The following is a 16,091-nucleotide window of genomic DNA, read 5'->3' on the forward strand; positions in this document are numbered from 1 at the left end:
TATGTTGGCAGAAAATGATGCAGCCAGGGGATGTAGTACCCTGTGTTGGCAATAAGATGAGGCTCGTGGCACTCTGAAATGCTACTAGAGAATGTCGTACCCTATGTAGAAAATAAAAATGCAACCAGGGGATGTAGTACCCTGTGTTGCCAATAAGATGAGGCTCGTGGCACTCTGAAACGCTACTAGGGGATGTCGTACCCTATGTAGAAAATAAAAATGCAACCAGGGGATGTAGTACCCTGTGTTGGCAATAAAATGAGGCTCGTGGCTCTCTGAAATGCAACTAGGGAATGGCGTACCCTATATTTGCAACAAGAAGTGCAACCAGGGGATGTAGTACCCTGTGTTGCCAATAAGATGAGGCTCGTGGCACTCTGAAACGCTACTAGGGGATGTCGTACCCTATGTAGAAAATAATGCAACCAGGGGATGTAGTACCCTGTGTTGGAAATAAGATGTAAGGCAACCAGGGGATGTAGTACCCTGTGTTGAAAATAAGATGAGGCTCGTGGCACTCTGAAATGCTACTAGGGGTGTCGTACCCTATGTAGAAAATAATGCAACCAGGGGATGTAGTACCCTGTGTTGGAAATAAGATGAGGCTCGTGGCACTGTGAAATGCTACTAGGGGATGTCGTACCCTATGTTTGCAACAAGAAGTAAGGCAACCAGGGGATGTAGTAACCTGTGTTGGAAATAAGATGAGGCTCGTGGCACTCTGAAATGCAACTAGGGGATGTCGTACCCTATGTTTGCAACAAGAAGTAAGGCAACCAGGGGATGTAGTACCCTGTGTTGGAAATAAGATGAGGCTCGTGGCTCTCTGAAACGCTGCTAGAGGATGTCGTACCCTATGCAGAAAAATAAAAATGCAACCAGGGGATGTAGTACCCTGTGTTGGCAATAAAATGAGGCTCGTGGCACTCTGAAATGCAACTAGGGGATGTCGTACCCTATGTTGGCAGAAAATAATGCAGCATGGGGATGTAGTACCCTGTGTTGGCAATAAAATGAGGCTCGTGGCTCTCTGAAATGCTACTAGGGGATGTCGTACCCTATGTAGAAAATAAAAATGCAACCAGGGGATGTAGTACCCTGTGTTGGCAATAAAGTGAGGCTCGTGGCACTCTGAAACGCTGCTAGGGGATGTCGTACCCTATGTAGAAAATAAAAATGCAACCAAGGGATGTAGTACCCTGTGTTGGCAATAAAATGAGGCTCGTGGCTCTCTGAAATGCTACTAGGGAATGGCGTACCCTATATTTGCAACAAGAAGTGCAACCAGGGGATGTAGTACCCTGTGTTGCCAATAAGATGAGGCTCGTGGCACTCTGAAACGCTACTAGGGGATGTCGTACCCTATGTAGAAAATAATGCAACCAGGGGATGTAGTACCCTGTGTTGGAAATAATGCAACCAGGGGATGTAGTACCCTGTGTTGAAAATAAGACGAGGCTCGTGGCACTCTGAAATGCAACTAGGGGATGTCGTACCCTATGTTTGCAACAAGAAGTAAGGCAACCAGGGGATGTAGTATCCTGTGTTGGAAATAAGATGAGGCTCGTGGCACTCTGAAATGCAACTAGGGGATGTCGTACCCTATGTTTGCAACAAGAAGTAAGGCAACCAGGGGATGTAGTAACCTGTGTTGGAAATAAGATGAGGCTCGTGGCACTCTGAAATGCAACTAGGGGATGTCGTACCCTATGTTTGCAACAAGAAGTAAGGCAACCAGGGGATGTAGTACCCTGTGTTGGCAATAAGATGAGGCTCGTGGCACTCTGAAATGCTACTAGGGGATGTCGTACCCTATGAAGAAAATAATGCAACCAGGGGATGTAGTACCCTGTATTGAAGATAGGGTGTTGATTCCCTATAATGAAACTAAAAATAACATGATTACATGCATATTGGAAGGAAATCATGAATTTGAGAACTTCACTTGGTGGTGTTGGTCTTTCCACGAACTATTTTATAAAATTGTTCTGTTATTGTTCTGAACAAAGAAAGATTCATTAGTTTTAAAATGGTGGTCGGTTTGTGGCCTTGATTATTTCAGTCCCTTGACTCAGCTCATCTTCTTCAATGGCTTCAACTGCAACTAGTTATTTCCTGAATACCAACTGCATTTCTGATTCTGAAGAACCTTTAGCTTTTCCAAACTTTGCCATGACGGTAACCTTTTTCAACTTTATTTTGCCTTTGTGGGCATTTCACTTTTGACTTCTTTCAAAGTTTTTCATTTCAAAGCATCGGCCAATCATGGACAGTCGGGGTCGACTTGATGCATTTGTCGAGGCTGGGCGCCTTTTGAATATATCAGCTCGCTTCAAACGAGAACCCTGTAAATCGGTCTTGCCAACTTTTCTTTGCCTTATTTTTGGAACAAAGTTAGACCGAAAGGGATTCAAAGAAAAAACAAACAAACAATACAATAGAGAATGAGTTTAGAACAAGAGGTGTCCCTTTCAGGGAACAGAGATACGGACTTATATGGGAGTACATGCAGACATCAATAAACATGACATGCCTTTTGGACTGGATGCCTGATCTGTATAAACCGTCCGATTCTCAAAAACTCATTACAAATTTTGACTTGAAACTGCAAAACCTTGCTCATGATTGTGTTAATGCCATGGTTATGTGAATCCTGTTTTCGATCAACAGTGCCCTTTGTGGGTTTTCACTAGCTGATCTCTCTCATTTCTCTTCTCGCCATCGTCTTATAGTGCCCTTTGCGAGTTTTCACTAATAAGACTCTCTCATTTTTATTTTCTCTACTCACCATCGCCCTACAGTGTCAATGAGGGTTTTCACCAATAGGACTCTCTCATTTTATTTCTCTTATTTGGTTGCATCTGATCCAAGTAACAGTATCCTCCAATTCTTGAACATTCTCGTTGATTGATCGGAAGGACTTGAAAGGGAATTGGGTAAAAAGAATTTGGACTGAATTACAACTTTGGAACATTTCAGGCAAAACCATTGCCGAAATATTGTAATATCTACCCAGTTTCACTTTTTGGGGAATTTGGATTTTTATTTTAGTGTGACTGAACCTCAGAGAAAGGCTGCCTACGTATCCTTTCGGAATCAAGTCGAACGTAGTTCAGGGAACTTTGTTTTTGATATTCTTTTGTTTTTCTATTTGTTTTGTTTTCATTTTCGTTTTCTTTTGCTTTTTTTTTCTTTTTTTTTTTTGTTTTTATTTTTTTTTTTCTTTTCTTTGTCATTTTATAATAACTTCCAGGTTCCAAAGAGGGTAATCAAAGAGGGGGAACCGGCTCAAAGGGTTTGCAAAAGGGTTAATGGTGTTTGGGTAGCGAGAAAGAAAGCCTTCGTCATCCCAATCAGAGAATGTTAACACCAAGTAGTGAGTCAAACATAGTACCTTTTGACTACATATGCGTTCACTATTGTCTCAAGGACATTTCCTTTGATGTCTCCCAAATACAACAAGCTCTCCTCACACTCTTCCGTCCACTGGAACGGAGCACCCTTCTGGGTCAGTCTGGTTATAGGTGCTGCAATGGATGGAAATCCCTTAATAAATCGACGGTAATAAGCCGCCAAGCCAAGAAAACTACGGATCTCTGTAGCTGAGGATGGTCTGTGCCAACTCTACACTGCTTCCACATTCTTCAGATCCACCTTTATCCCCTCACTGGATACCACGTGACCCAAGAATGCCACGGAATCCAACCAAAACTCACATTTCGAGAACTTAGCATATAATTTCTTCTCTCTTAAAGTCTGAAGCACTGTCCTCAGGTGTTGCTCATGATCTTCTCGACTCCGGGAATATACCAGAATGTCATCAATAAAGACAATGACGAATGATTCAAGATATGAACGGAATACACTGTGCATCAAATGCATAAAGGCTGCTGGGGCATTGGTCAGCCCAGGAGAATATGTCTTAGGACGAGTTGCCCCACTTCAAATTTCTTGGGACGTACTTTCTTCTTGTAAGCATGGGCCATTCTTTGTTGTACAACTGTCCATGGTGGCCTCCGGCCAATCACTTTCCATCAATCAAAGACAATGTTTCAATCAGGTCTTGACTCAATTTTCACCTCGATCTCGGCTTCAAGAATGATCCGAAGGGAAGAAAATTAAACTTCTACTGGTATCACGGCTTCAGTGCCATAAACCAATCAAGTAAGGGCGGCTTCATTTGAATTTGATTTAGGCTTACTGTTCCAATTCTCTGTTTATTTTCTTACACTCCTTATCTTCAACACATTCTGCTTCTTGATTCATTATTTCGAAATCTGACAGCGTTTTAGGATCTGGGCATAAAGTCTGCAAGCATGTCATGTTATTAAAATCTGGATTTATAGAACTGACAAGAGAATAAGAAAGGTGACAAGATTAAGAAATGAGACATTCATGGATGATGAAATATTGATTTCATTTATTTGAATATTTAAAAAAAAGATAGAAGGGTTTACATCAGAATATAAGACAGTAAAGTAAAAACATTCGGATGACACACTGAAATAACTCGAAAGGCAGAAAAGATAGCAAGACCTGCTACCGAGACTCCCATCTGATAGGGCTTTCGGGGTTGGCGCCCATTTTTTGTTTCTCTTCTGCCGCGGCAATGGCTACTATGACTTTCAATACTGGATCAAATTCCCATCATCAAATCATTCCGAGCAGGCCATGTCCTATTGCTCAAATCTGGTAAAGTCAATCCCACATTTGCCTTCATTTTTTTATTTTTTACCGCCAACTTGCCTACTTGCCTTTTCTTGATCTTGGATCAACAACAATGGTGCTTGTTCCATTTGTTGAGAAGATGCTTTACTTCTGAGGATCTTGGATTGTTTGCGTGACTCGCCATTGCAAACCAACAAACCGACCACCTTTAATTAGCTTTTATTTCAAAACAAACAAGCATGTTTGAATAAACACTCTCTCTTCTTCTATTTTTTTTCTTTTTTTTAGCCACTTTTTCTCTTCTCTTTTTATTTACTTACTTTTTTTTTCTTTTCAAAATGATGCGATCGAACCTGATGTGGGTTGCCTACGTATCATGTGGAGACATGAATCAGATCTTGCGTAGTTCGGGGATATCAAAAATAAAGTAAATAAACTAACTCTTTTTTTTTGGGTATTTTCTAAAGAATGAAGAAAAATATTTTTTTTTGGATTTTGATTTTTTTTTTGGGAATTTTCGAAAGAAAAACTCTTAAAGAAGAACAAAATATTTTTGGATTTTGAGAAGAATTTAAAAGAAAATATTTTTGGACTTATAAAAAGTAGGGGCCGGACCCGATAAAGGTTGCCTACGTATCTCACATCCGGTGAGAATCAGACCTGCGTAGTTCGTATGTGTTTCAGGAATAGGATGAAATTTTTTTTTTAAAAAAAAAAATTCAAGCTTATTTTGATAATTTTTTATTTTGGGGTGAATACCGAGATTTTTTTTATTTTAACTGGGTAAATTTTCTCTCATATTTTCTCCCTTCTGCTTTTCCCTCAATTTTTATATATATATTTTTTAGAAACCGGTTCAACATGTACAAGCCGAATCAAACATAATGCACAAGTAGCACATAAGATGCAACAGGATGGTCTTGCAATTCTCGGGTACACCTGTCCTAGACGGACCCAACCCCTGTGTTGAGTCCCTAAAGTCAATGCACATGATGCAAACAAACGTTCCTACTAGGGATCCGGCATGAGGCTATGTTATTCTAGGTTTAAATCCTGGGGGGAGTGTTTTAGACCTGGCTTACCCAAGCGGACAGCTCGAGCCGAGGTGGGGGCAACGTACCGGGAGCACGAAAGTCTACCCGGCCTAGTTACTTGACCCAGCCTCGTTCTAATTGGTATGACTTCTAACAGAAAAGTGGGCCACGCGCACGTGTGCACCATAAATTCAGAAGACTCAGAAGGGAGGCGTAAGAAGACAGTTTAATACAATTCAAATAATATCAAAGCGGTAAATAAGCGGCAATTAGCACATTAGGCCCAAAAACACAGTAATAACATCAAATTAATAAAGCCAAGTATAAATCACATTACAAGTTCGAATTCTAATCCCAGAACAGAAGTTCTGGGTTATGTCCCCAGCAGAGTCGCCATAGCTGTCACACCTCCTTTTTCCCGCCAAGGGGAATTGGGTTTTTCCAATTAAAGGTGACATTAATCGAAATGGGATTATTCATTTTATTTAGAGTCGCNTTGACTACGTATCATGTGGAGACATGAATCAGATCTTGCGTAATTCGGGAAGATACAAGAATAAAATAAATAAACTTAACTTTTTTTTTTTACTTTACTTAAAAAAACCTAATCGTAAAAGCTCTTAACAAGGAAATATTTTTGAACTTTAAATTCTCTATCTCTTTTTTTTTTAAAATTTCGAAGGAAAGACTTCTAAACATTAACGAAAATATTTTTGAATCTCCATTTTTTGGTAATTTTAGAAAGAAAGAAATATTTTTTTTTTGGATTTCGATTTTCTTTTTTTTTTTTTTGAATTTTTGGGAGAAAGATTTTTTTTTTAAAAAAAGTGGAAAATATTTTTTTGGATTTTTTGAAATTGGGGGCCGGACCCGATGAAGGTTGCCTACGTATCTCACATCCGGTGAGAATCAGACCCGCGTAGTTCTGTATATGTTTCAGGAATAGGATGACATTTTTTTTTGAAAAATTTAGGCTTATTTTGTAATAATCTTTTTGAGGTAAATACTGAGAATTTTCAAAAACTGAGTAAAATTTCCTCTCCTATTTTCTCCCTTCTAGTTTTCCCTCAATTTTTATTTTATTTTTATTTTTATTTTTTAGAAGCCAGTCAACATGCACAAGCCGAATCAAACATAATGCACAAGTAGCACATAAGATGCATCAGGATGGTCTTACAATTCTCGGGTACACCTGTCCTAGACGGACCTAACCCCTGTGTTGAGTCCCCAAAGTCAAATGCACATGATGCAAACAAACGTTCTTACTAGGGATCCGGCATGAGGCTGTTATTCTAGGTTTAAATCCTGGGGGGAGTGTTTTAGACCTGGCTTACCCAAGCGGACAGCTCGAGCCGAGGTGGGGGCAACGTACCGGAAGCACGAAAGTCTACCCGGCCTAGTTACTTGACCCAGCCTCGTTCTAATTGGTATGACTTCTAACAGAAAAGTGGGCCACGCGCACCTGTGCACCATAAATTCAGAAGACTCAGAAGGGGGGCGTAAGAAGACAGTTTGATACAATTCAAATAATATCAAAGCGGTAAATAAGCGGCAATTAGCACATTAGGCCCAAAAGCACAGTAATAACATCAAATTAATAAAGCCAAGTATAGATCACATTACAAGCTCGAATTCTAAACCCAGAACAGAAGTTCTGGGTTATCTTCCCCAGCAGAGTCGCCAGAGCTGTCACACCTCCTTTTTTCCACCCTGAAAGGGTGATATGGGAGTTTTTCCAATTAAAGTGACATTATTCGAAATGGAATTATTTAATTAATCAGAGTCGCCACTTGGAATAATTTAATTGGTGTCCCAAGTCACCGGTTTATTTTAAATCCCAAATCGAGGAAGTTTTTATTTTAAAAAAAAAATCTGCAAACCAAAAATTCTAGATAAGGAATTCTGTTAACCCGGGAGAAGGTGTTAGGCATTCCCAGGTTCCGTAGTTCTAGCACGGTCGCTTAGCGATTTATACTTGATTTAAATTGTTTAACTACTCATTTTTAGGACCTATGTGCATTTATATTTTTACCGCTTTTAAATCACTTGAATTATTCTTAATTAAAGAATCGAGTTACGCGTACGTATACTCATTTCCTTTGGCGCGCCAAAAATCATGTCACGCGAACGTGTCCATAATTAATAATGCTTTGTTTATTTTATTAAGAAAAATTTGGTTGAAGTTGCGCGAACGCATCCCTCGAATTATTTTTTAGAATTAAATTTGCAATTATGTTACGCGAACGTATACATAATCACAATACTAGTCTAAATCGAGCATAAAGCAAACTACGATTATTCAATTTTTAAAAGCAACATTTGTGAGGGCCATGGATGATTTAATTTATTTATGGCACACCTCAAACCTTTTCTATAAGTGTTAGTTCTTAATCTAATCTTAATAGGGCCATGAATTATAAATTTTGTTTGACATGGCACACCTCACTTATTTTAACAAAAGGGAGTTGCGCTTTTATTTTAACAATTAATCACGCTTTATTAAATATTAAGAAAGTTTTGGTCGAAGTTGTGCGAACGCATACTCCGATTTTGTTTTTAGGATCGTAATTATGTCACGCGAACAGATTAAACAAACGACAATAAAACTATGACCACTAAATATTTTCACATTTTTTTAATACCGTGACAAATCAAAACAAGACGCATAATAGGAAACTGAGAGAGTAATATCCATTGTATCTCAATTATTCAATAAGAAAATGCAAACAGAACCGATCATCCATTGAGTTCATGCTTCTTCTTTTTCATTTTAAGAGTAGTGATAACAAAATATTAGTTAAAAGTGAAAAATCAGGTTGAGACACACTATTACATGAGGTGCTAGTTTCAGAGTAAAGTAGCATAGTTACTTTGTTGCAAATTAAATATAAATATAACATCATATTTCCAGTATACAAAAATCAACTCACTGATCTTCTAATTTTGCACTCAAATACAAATCTAATAACCAAATAAATACACGAGACCTAAGATCACGCGAAGGTTTAAAACTTCAAACCCAATTTCTATACTGTGATGAAATCATGTTCAACTATAATCAATTCGAGTAACATATGAGCAGATAACTAAGTGAACAAATTCAAAACTATGAAGAACAATTACACAAACAACGGAATCATATCACCAAACAGACAATTAACATTAAGCTGGGATAAAACGAATAGAGGATGAGAGAATTAGACCTCAATATAGCCGAAAAATTGATTGTTTCACTGTTTTTAACTCAAAAATATGACGAACCGCGGACGAGACTCGAATTAACACCGGAAAGATAATTGAGAAAAGCAGCAACAAATCTTCTTCAGTGAGGAATACGTTTGGAATATTTATCGCTTTATCAATATGTCCTCTGTTAAACTCTTCAACCGTCCTCACATCTAGGTAACAGTGACATGAGGATGGCAATTCCTTGGCTCTGTTTTCTTTAATTCCTCATATTCATTTTTTTTCTCTCCCCCCTTTTTTTTTTTTCTTTGCCCGATTCTTTTTTCTTCCTCTTGTATCTTGTGTGTCCTCTTTTTTTGTTTGTTTGTGTTCTTCTGTTATATAAAGAAAAAGAAGAATGAGGTTGGTTATAAGTAGATGGAGATGTGGGTGTGAGTGTGTGATCATGGGTAGAAGACGTGAGTGAAGTGGGGAAAATGGGGAAGTTGGATCAGATTTTTGTAATCTCTTTTTTCTTTCTTTTTCGTTAGTTTTTTATTTATTTATTTTTTTTAACTTTTCTTAACCTTTTTTTTTATTTAAATAAAAGAAGATAAAACATACATATATACATATATATATATATATATATATATATATATATATATATATATATATATATATATATATATATATATGTATTTAACTAAAATTATCAAATATAGAATAAAGTTATCATATACTATTAACATTTATTAGCTTGCCACTTGGCTTAACCATAATGTCAATTATACATGATAACTTTCTTGCTTTAATAGATATATAGATTTAAGAATATTTTTGCTGTATTCAGAAAAGGTTTTATTTTTTTTAATTTTTAAGTTGGTTATGTTGGAACGGATAGTGCCCTTGAACGATATTGTCAACAGGTCAGCACTTACTCAGCCATACAATTTACGATTTTAAATAGATACATAGCGCTAGAAAACAAAAACCAAAACTTCCCGTTATATTAAATGAGTTCATTCCTTTTTTTCCCTTTTACGTCTTTAAACATGGTTTATTTGATTGTCAATCTAAATCATAATTTTTTCTATAACCATATGGTATGAGGTATCTGTTGGATATAAGGTTTGGGTCGTGGGTCGCCTATGTGGACTGACCCGACCCGTTTTAAAAAAGAGAAAAAAAAGGGGACAAAACCTAAGGAGGTTATATGTAGGCTCTGACTCCTAAAAAAAAAAAAAAACTACCGCACGTTTTCTTTTGTGAAACTGAGAACGTGGAGGAACAGTTATCATCGGTAGTTCTCCCATCTCCTCTTCTCTATATACTCCTCTTCAGTACAGAGATTAAGTGTGGCAAAAAAAATTGTGAAAGGAAGAACACAGTGAACTTTGGGCATTTAGTTTGTGAACAAAAACTCTGTTTCCTGGAGATTCAGAATATGATTTGGGGCAATTCTTTTGGTGGTGAGTTCAACGGTNATTAAAACCTATTAAGAGTAAGATAAACGTTTCAAATATTAAGATTAGACCTAAAAGAAATATTTACACTAAAGTAGTATAGGATTTGCGGTGTGGTAAAAAATTAGGTGTTCACAATGGGTCATGGGTCGCTCCATGTGGGCTGACCCGACCCGATTAGGAGAGATAAGGGAGAGAGGTTAAAGGGAAGTTATCATTAGAGCACAAACACCCACTAAACTGAACGTGCAAAAGGGGTGAGTGGTGGATTATCTTCCTTAACCGCTATTACTCTCCCTATTTGTCTGAAGGAGATAATACAGAACAAAGAACCGTAAGTTTTTTTTTCTAACTCAAGAATTTTCTCTGACTCTCTTCTTCTCCCAACGAAGAACACACACAAGTAAGGGCATCTAATTGGTGGGAGATTAACTTTGTTTCCCAGTGATTCAAAGTTCGATTTGGGGCAATTATTTCGGTGGTGAGTTCAACAATTCTTCCGTTGCGTTGACAGGTACGCTAATGTTGTTCTCGCCCTGCGATTATTAGTCTAACAATGGTATCAGAGCGTAGGATTTATTTGATTCCTAGACTGTGACAGAAAAGATTGGATGAATAAATTTACATGGAACAAGTGTTACAGTGATAGGTGATCAAATTTTTGAGAAAACGATGATTGTGATCACGACTGTACTTTTGTTTTTCCTTATTTGTCTTCTAATTTTTTTATATATTGAATTTTACGAAACTATAAATATAAGATAAGTTTTATAAGAGGTTGGAAAATTGAATCTGTTCCAAAAATTTTGGAAGAAAACTCAGTTCCTTTTGACCTTTTTATTTTCAGCGTATTATATTTAAAAAAAGGGATTAACTAGTACACGTCTCAGAAGAAACTAGCACTATTCCAAGAATTTTTCAATTCTCATAAACATGCAACGTTTCATTAGAATTTCGAATCAGTGGCTATTATATTGCAACTTTTTGTTTCAATTCTTAGGAACATGCAACTTTTGCACACTTCAGTGGTGCTTGTTAATTTGGTTTCAATTTGAATTAAACAAATAGTACATAAAGCTTGGAATTTTTTTTGTCTGCTGAATGCTAAGAAAATGATCCATAAGAAAGATCAGTAAACATTGTCTGTTTCAGTAAATGGAAAATTAGTTTAGTCATAATCCCTCGATAGATATCCTTCTACAAATGATATATGTTGTCACATTAAGTGGTTGTAGCCATTATTATTGTTTCCTTGGTCCTATTTCAGATATGGCTGAACAGGGACAAGTTCGAATTACTCCAAGTGGGAGTTCTCGAAGTCAAGGAAGGGGACAACATAGAAGGGTACGTCGTCGCAGGACTTATTTCTATAATGATTCAGACTCGGAGCCTGAAGTCATCAGGATTGTCCCAAGGGCGAGACAAAATCAGTTAAGGGATCGAAGGGCTGAACGAAGGGAAAGAGAAAAGAAATTTAGAGAGCTTAGGGCTTCACTAGCTGAACATATTAGAAATTATCAGTTTACCCGAGAAGCACTAATCGATGCTATTGACGAAATTGAACTATCTGATTGGGAAGCCTTAGCAATTTTAGTAGATTCACTTGGAGAACCTTTAGGTAGTATTTTAACTGAAGTTTATCGCGAGGTTTGGCCAAGTGAACCTTTTTGGGTTTATGTTCTTAAATTTGAAGCTGAGTGGGAGAACCGTCTCTACAACTACTTGTAATTTGTTTAATTAATGAAACTTTGTTATTTGTTTGCAAGATTACATGTCATTTTGTTTGTTTGTTTTTAATGTATGGCAATTAAAATAAGTATGACATGATATTGAAAATCTTGACAAGATACACACTATAAGAAATGATTTTATAAAATATTAGTTGAACATTTAGTTGTAGATGATGAATGGAAACGTAGTAACCTTTCGATTCTATACTAAGTGTAAAATTAATATTTTATTTAATTGATTTGCCTAAGTGTGTATATCACATGTGAGAATGATGAGTAATAAATACACTTGCATTATTATTTTATTTAACAGACTATGGCATCAAAGACTATCATTGCTGACTTAAACAAGGGTGACAAACTGAACGGTGAAAATTATGATATTTGGAGCCGTAAGATGTGGTGTGTGCTGGAAGAGCAAGATGCTCTTGAAGCCATTAACCATGTCATGGTTTGCCCAGAGGAGGGTAACACTGCCCAACATAGGAGAGATCTTGAGGCTTACAATTCTTGGAAAAAGAAAGATGCCACTGCTCGTGGAATCATTGTAAGCTCAGTTGTGGATGATTTCATTCACGAATGTGAGCAATATCCTACTGCTTAAGCCATGTGGGCACATTTAAGGGAGGGATATGGGGGTACGACTGTGACTCGCCTTCGTCAGCTGACAATCAAGTTTGACACGTACAAAAAGCGTCATGATCACGGTGTCAAGCAACATCTAAGGGTGATGTCAAATATGATTGCTCAACTCAAAAGTGCTGGCCATGTTCTCTCTGATGAGCAGCGGGTTCAGGCAGTGATTCGGTCTCTTCCCAATAATTGGGAACATTTGAAGGTTAACTTGACCCACAATGATAGTATCAAAACTTTTGTTGATGTTGCCCGTCATGTGGAGCTTGAAGACGAGCGACTTGGTGCTGCTGTACCTAATGCCTTTGTGGCAAAATCAAGTGGTACAAAGAAATCAAGCTTCAAGCGCAAGAGAAACTGGAAAAATGATGGAAAGGGTAAGGAGACCGGAGAAGGACCCTCCAAGAAAAGAAACAAGTCAAATTCCAAGAAAGGAAAACGGTTCTTCAAGAAGAAAGACAAGAGCAAGATGAAGTGTTACAATTGCCAAGTTCCAGGGCATTTTGCTCGTGAGTGCACTGAGCCGAAAAAGGTAGCATTTCAAAACGCATCTCTTAGTGCTATATATGTTTCTAGCACTGTTTTACTAACTGAATCTTATCCTGTGTGGATTGTAGACTCAGGGGCCACCGACCATGTGAGCCGCGATAGAGAAGCGTTCATAGAGTTTCGTCGAGTTCCACCTGGATCAAAGTATGTATATGTGGGAAATAATGCAAAGCTTGAAGTCAAAGGGATAGGCACTTGCAGAATGGACATGCGTGGTGGCCGATCTTTGATGTTGCATGATGTCCTTTATGTTCCAGAGATTCGACGAAACTTAGTCTCTGTGTCTGTTCTTCTAGATTTAGATTTCAATTTGAACTTTAGTCGCAGTGGTCTTAGAATTACTCAAGACAATGTTTTTTATGGTTTTGGACATCGTTATGATGGTTTTATTGTGTTAGATTGTAATCCTTCTACGTATAACTATTATGTTGACCGTTGTGTTATGGCATGTTATTCTAGTAACAATGAAGTTGATGTTATCACATGGCATGCAAGATTAGGTCACATAGGGCAGGATCGAATGAATAGATTGGCTAAGGAAGGACATTTGGGTTCTTTCTCTAAAATTGAAATGCCAACTTGTGAAAATTGTCTTGCCGGAAAGATTACACGTAAACCATTTGGAAAGGCTAAGAGAGCCGATTTTCCATTGCAATTAATTCATTCTGACATCTGTGGTCCAATGAATGTGAGGGCTAGGTCTGGTGCTTTATATTTAATTACGTTTATTGATGATTTCACACGCTTTGGTTATGTCTATTTGATTTCTCATAAATCTGAAGCACTTGAATGCTTTAAGAAATATTTGAATGAAGTTGAGAATCAATTAGACAAAAGGATTAAGACCCTAAGAACCGATAGAGGACGTGAATATCTATCAAAAGAATTTGAAGAATTGTGCAATGAAAAGGGAATCACCAGACAATTAACTATTCCATACACACCTCAACAAAATGGTGTAGCAGAAAGGAGGAATAGAACACTACTGGACATGATAAGGTCCATGATGGCGCAGGCAAATTTACCTATCTCCTTTTGGGGAGATGCGTTATTGACTGCAACTTATATATTGAACAAAGTGCCTTCTATATCAGTTTCTTCTACTCCTTATGAGCTATGGACTGGTCATAAACCAAACTTAAAGGATTTACGACCTTGGGGTTGTGCTGCATATGTAAAAGATTCTTTTAGCAAGTTTGGTAAATTAGGTCCAAAAGGCAAGAAATGTATCTTTATAAGATATTCAGAACACTCCAAAGGGTATGTGTTCATTGGTGAATTAGAGGATGGAAGTGTTAGTGAGATTGAATCACGAGATGTCACATTTCTGGAAAATGATTTTCCAAAAAAGGGCGAGGTAAAGAATAGTGAGCCTCTTTATGAAATGTTGAACTGAGATAGTCAGCAAGTGTCTTCTGACATAGTTGATAATCAAATTGATCAAGATCTTATTCTTGATCCGAGTGGGAGTGGGAACTCTCAATCCCAAAATCCTTCTGACAAATCTGAATTTCAACTACGAAAGAGTGCCAGGAAAAATATACCCAAACGTACTTATAAAATTGAAGATTATATTTTCCTGGTATCTCCCACAGAAATGGATGAGCCAAAGTCTATAACTAAGGCTTTATCGAGCCCTGTAAAAGATGAGTGGATGAAAGCAATGAAAGAAGAATTAGAGTCCATGAAAACCAACAAAGTCTGGATCTAGTTGACCTTCCGCCTGGGCATAGAGCCATTGGGAACAAATGGGTTCTCAAAGTTAAACACAAAGCGGATGGGTCAATAGAAAGATACAAGGCACGATTGGTGGCAAAAGGCTTTACTCAAGAAGCTGGAATAGATTATGAGGAAACATTTTCACCAGTTGTGAAGTTTACCTCAATTCGCTTACTTTTGGCTATTGTTGCACGTTTGGATTTGGAATTACATCAAATGGACGTGAAGACAGCTTTTCTCAATGGAGAACTACACGAAGAAATCTACATGGAACAACCTGTAGGCTTCATCGTTAAAGGCCAAGAAAAGAAGGTCTGTAAATTGAAAAGATCTATTTATGGCCTGAAGCAATCTTCAAGGCAATGGTATTTGAGATTTCACAAGGAGGTGATCTCATATGATTTCACCATGATCGATGAAGACCATTGCATTTATGTGAAGAAGTCCAATGGGATGTTTGTAATTCTTTCTCTTTATGTGGACGATATTTTATTGGCCGGAAACAATTTGGAGTATTTGAAAACTGTCAAGTCATGGCTTTCAAAGTCATTTGACATGAAAGATATGGGCGAGGCAGACTATATCCTTGGAGTTAAGATCCAAAGAGACCGTTCCAAAAAGTTATTGAGTCTATCTCAAGAAACTTATATAAAGAAAATCTTGGAGCGTTTTCGCATGAATAGTTGCAAATCCATGGATACTCCTATAGCGAGAGGTGAAACTTTAAGCCTTGAAATGTGTCCCAAGACTGAAAATGAAAAGGAAGACATGTCTCGAGTTCCATATTCAAGTGCTGTCGGGAGCCTGATGTATGCTATGATGTGTACTCGCCCAGACATTTGTTATGCCGTAGGTCTGGTTAGCAGGTATCAATCCAATCCTGGAAGAGAAAGCTGTGAAGAGAATTTTCAGATACCTGAAGGGAACTGCAAATTATTCACTATGTTATAGTGGAAATGATTTATACTTGAGAGGATATACAGATGCTGATTGGGCTGGTGATCGGAATGATAGAAAATCAACATCCGGTTATGCCTTCTTACTTAATGGTGGTGCTATATCATGGAAAAGTAAGAAACAAACCTGCACAGCCCTTTCAACAATGGAAGCTGAGTTCGTGGCTTGTG

General features: G+C 37.7%; 1 long non-coding RNA gene across 1 annotated transcript in view; it reads right to left on the reverse strand.

Moving 5' to 3' along the window:
• LOC109228978 overlaps positions 1-8,954 on the reverse strand; it is a 14,642-nt gene extending 5,688 nt beyond the window's left edge. The window contains exon 1 of the long non-coding RNA XR_002068486.1: positions 8,906-8,954. This is a non-coding gene — a long non-coding RNA (uncharacterized LOC109228978). The remainder of the gene's footprint in view (positions 1-8,905) is intronic.

This window comes from Nicotiana attenuata, chromosome 7 (genome assembly GCF_001879085.1).
Source record: "Nicotiana attenuata strain UT chromosome 7, NIATTr2, whole genome shotgun sequence".
Taxonomy (NCBI): Eukaryota; Viridiplantae; Streptophyta; class Magnoliopsida; order Solanales; family Solanaceae; genus Nicotiana; species Nicotiana attenuata.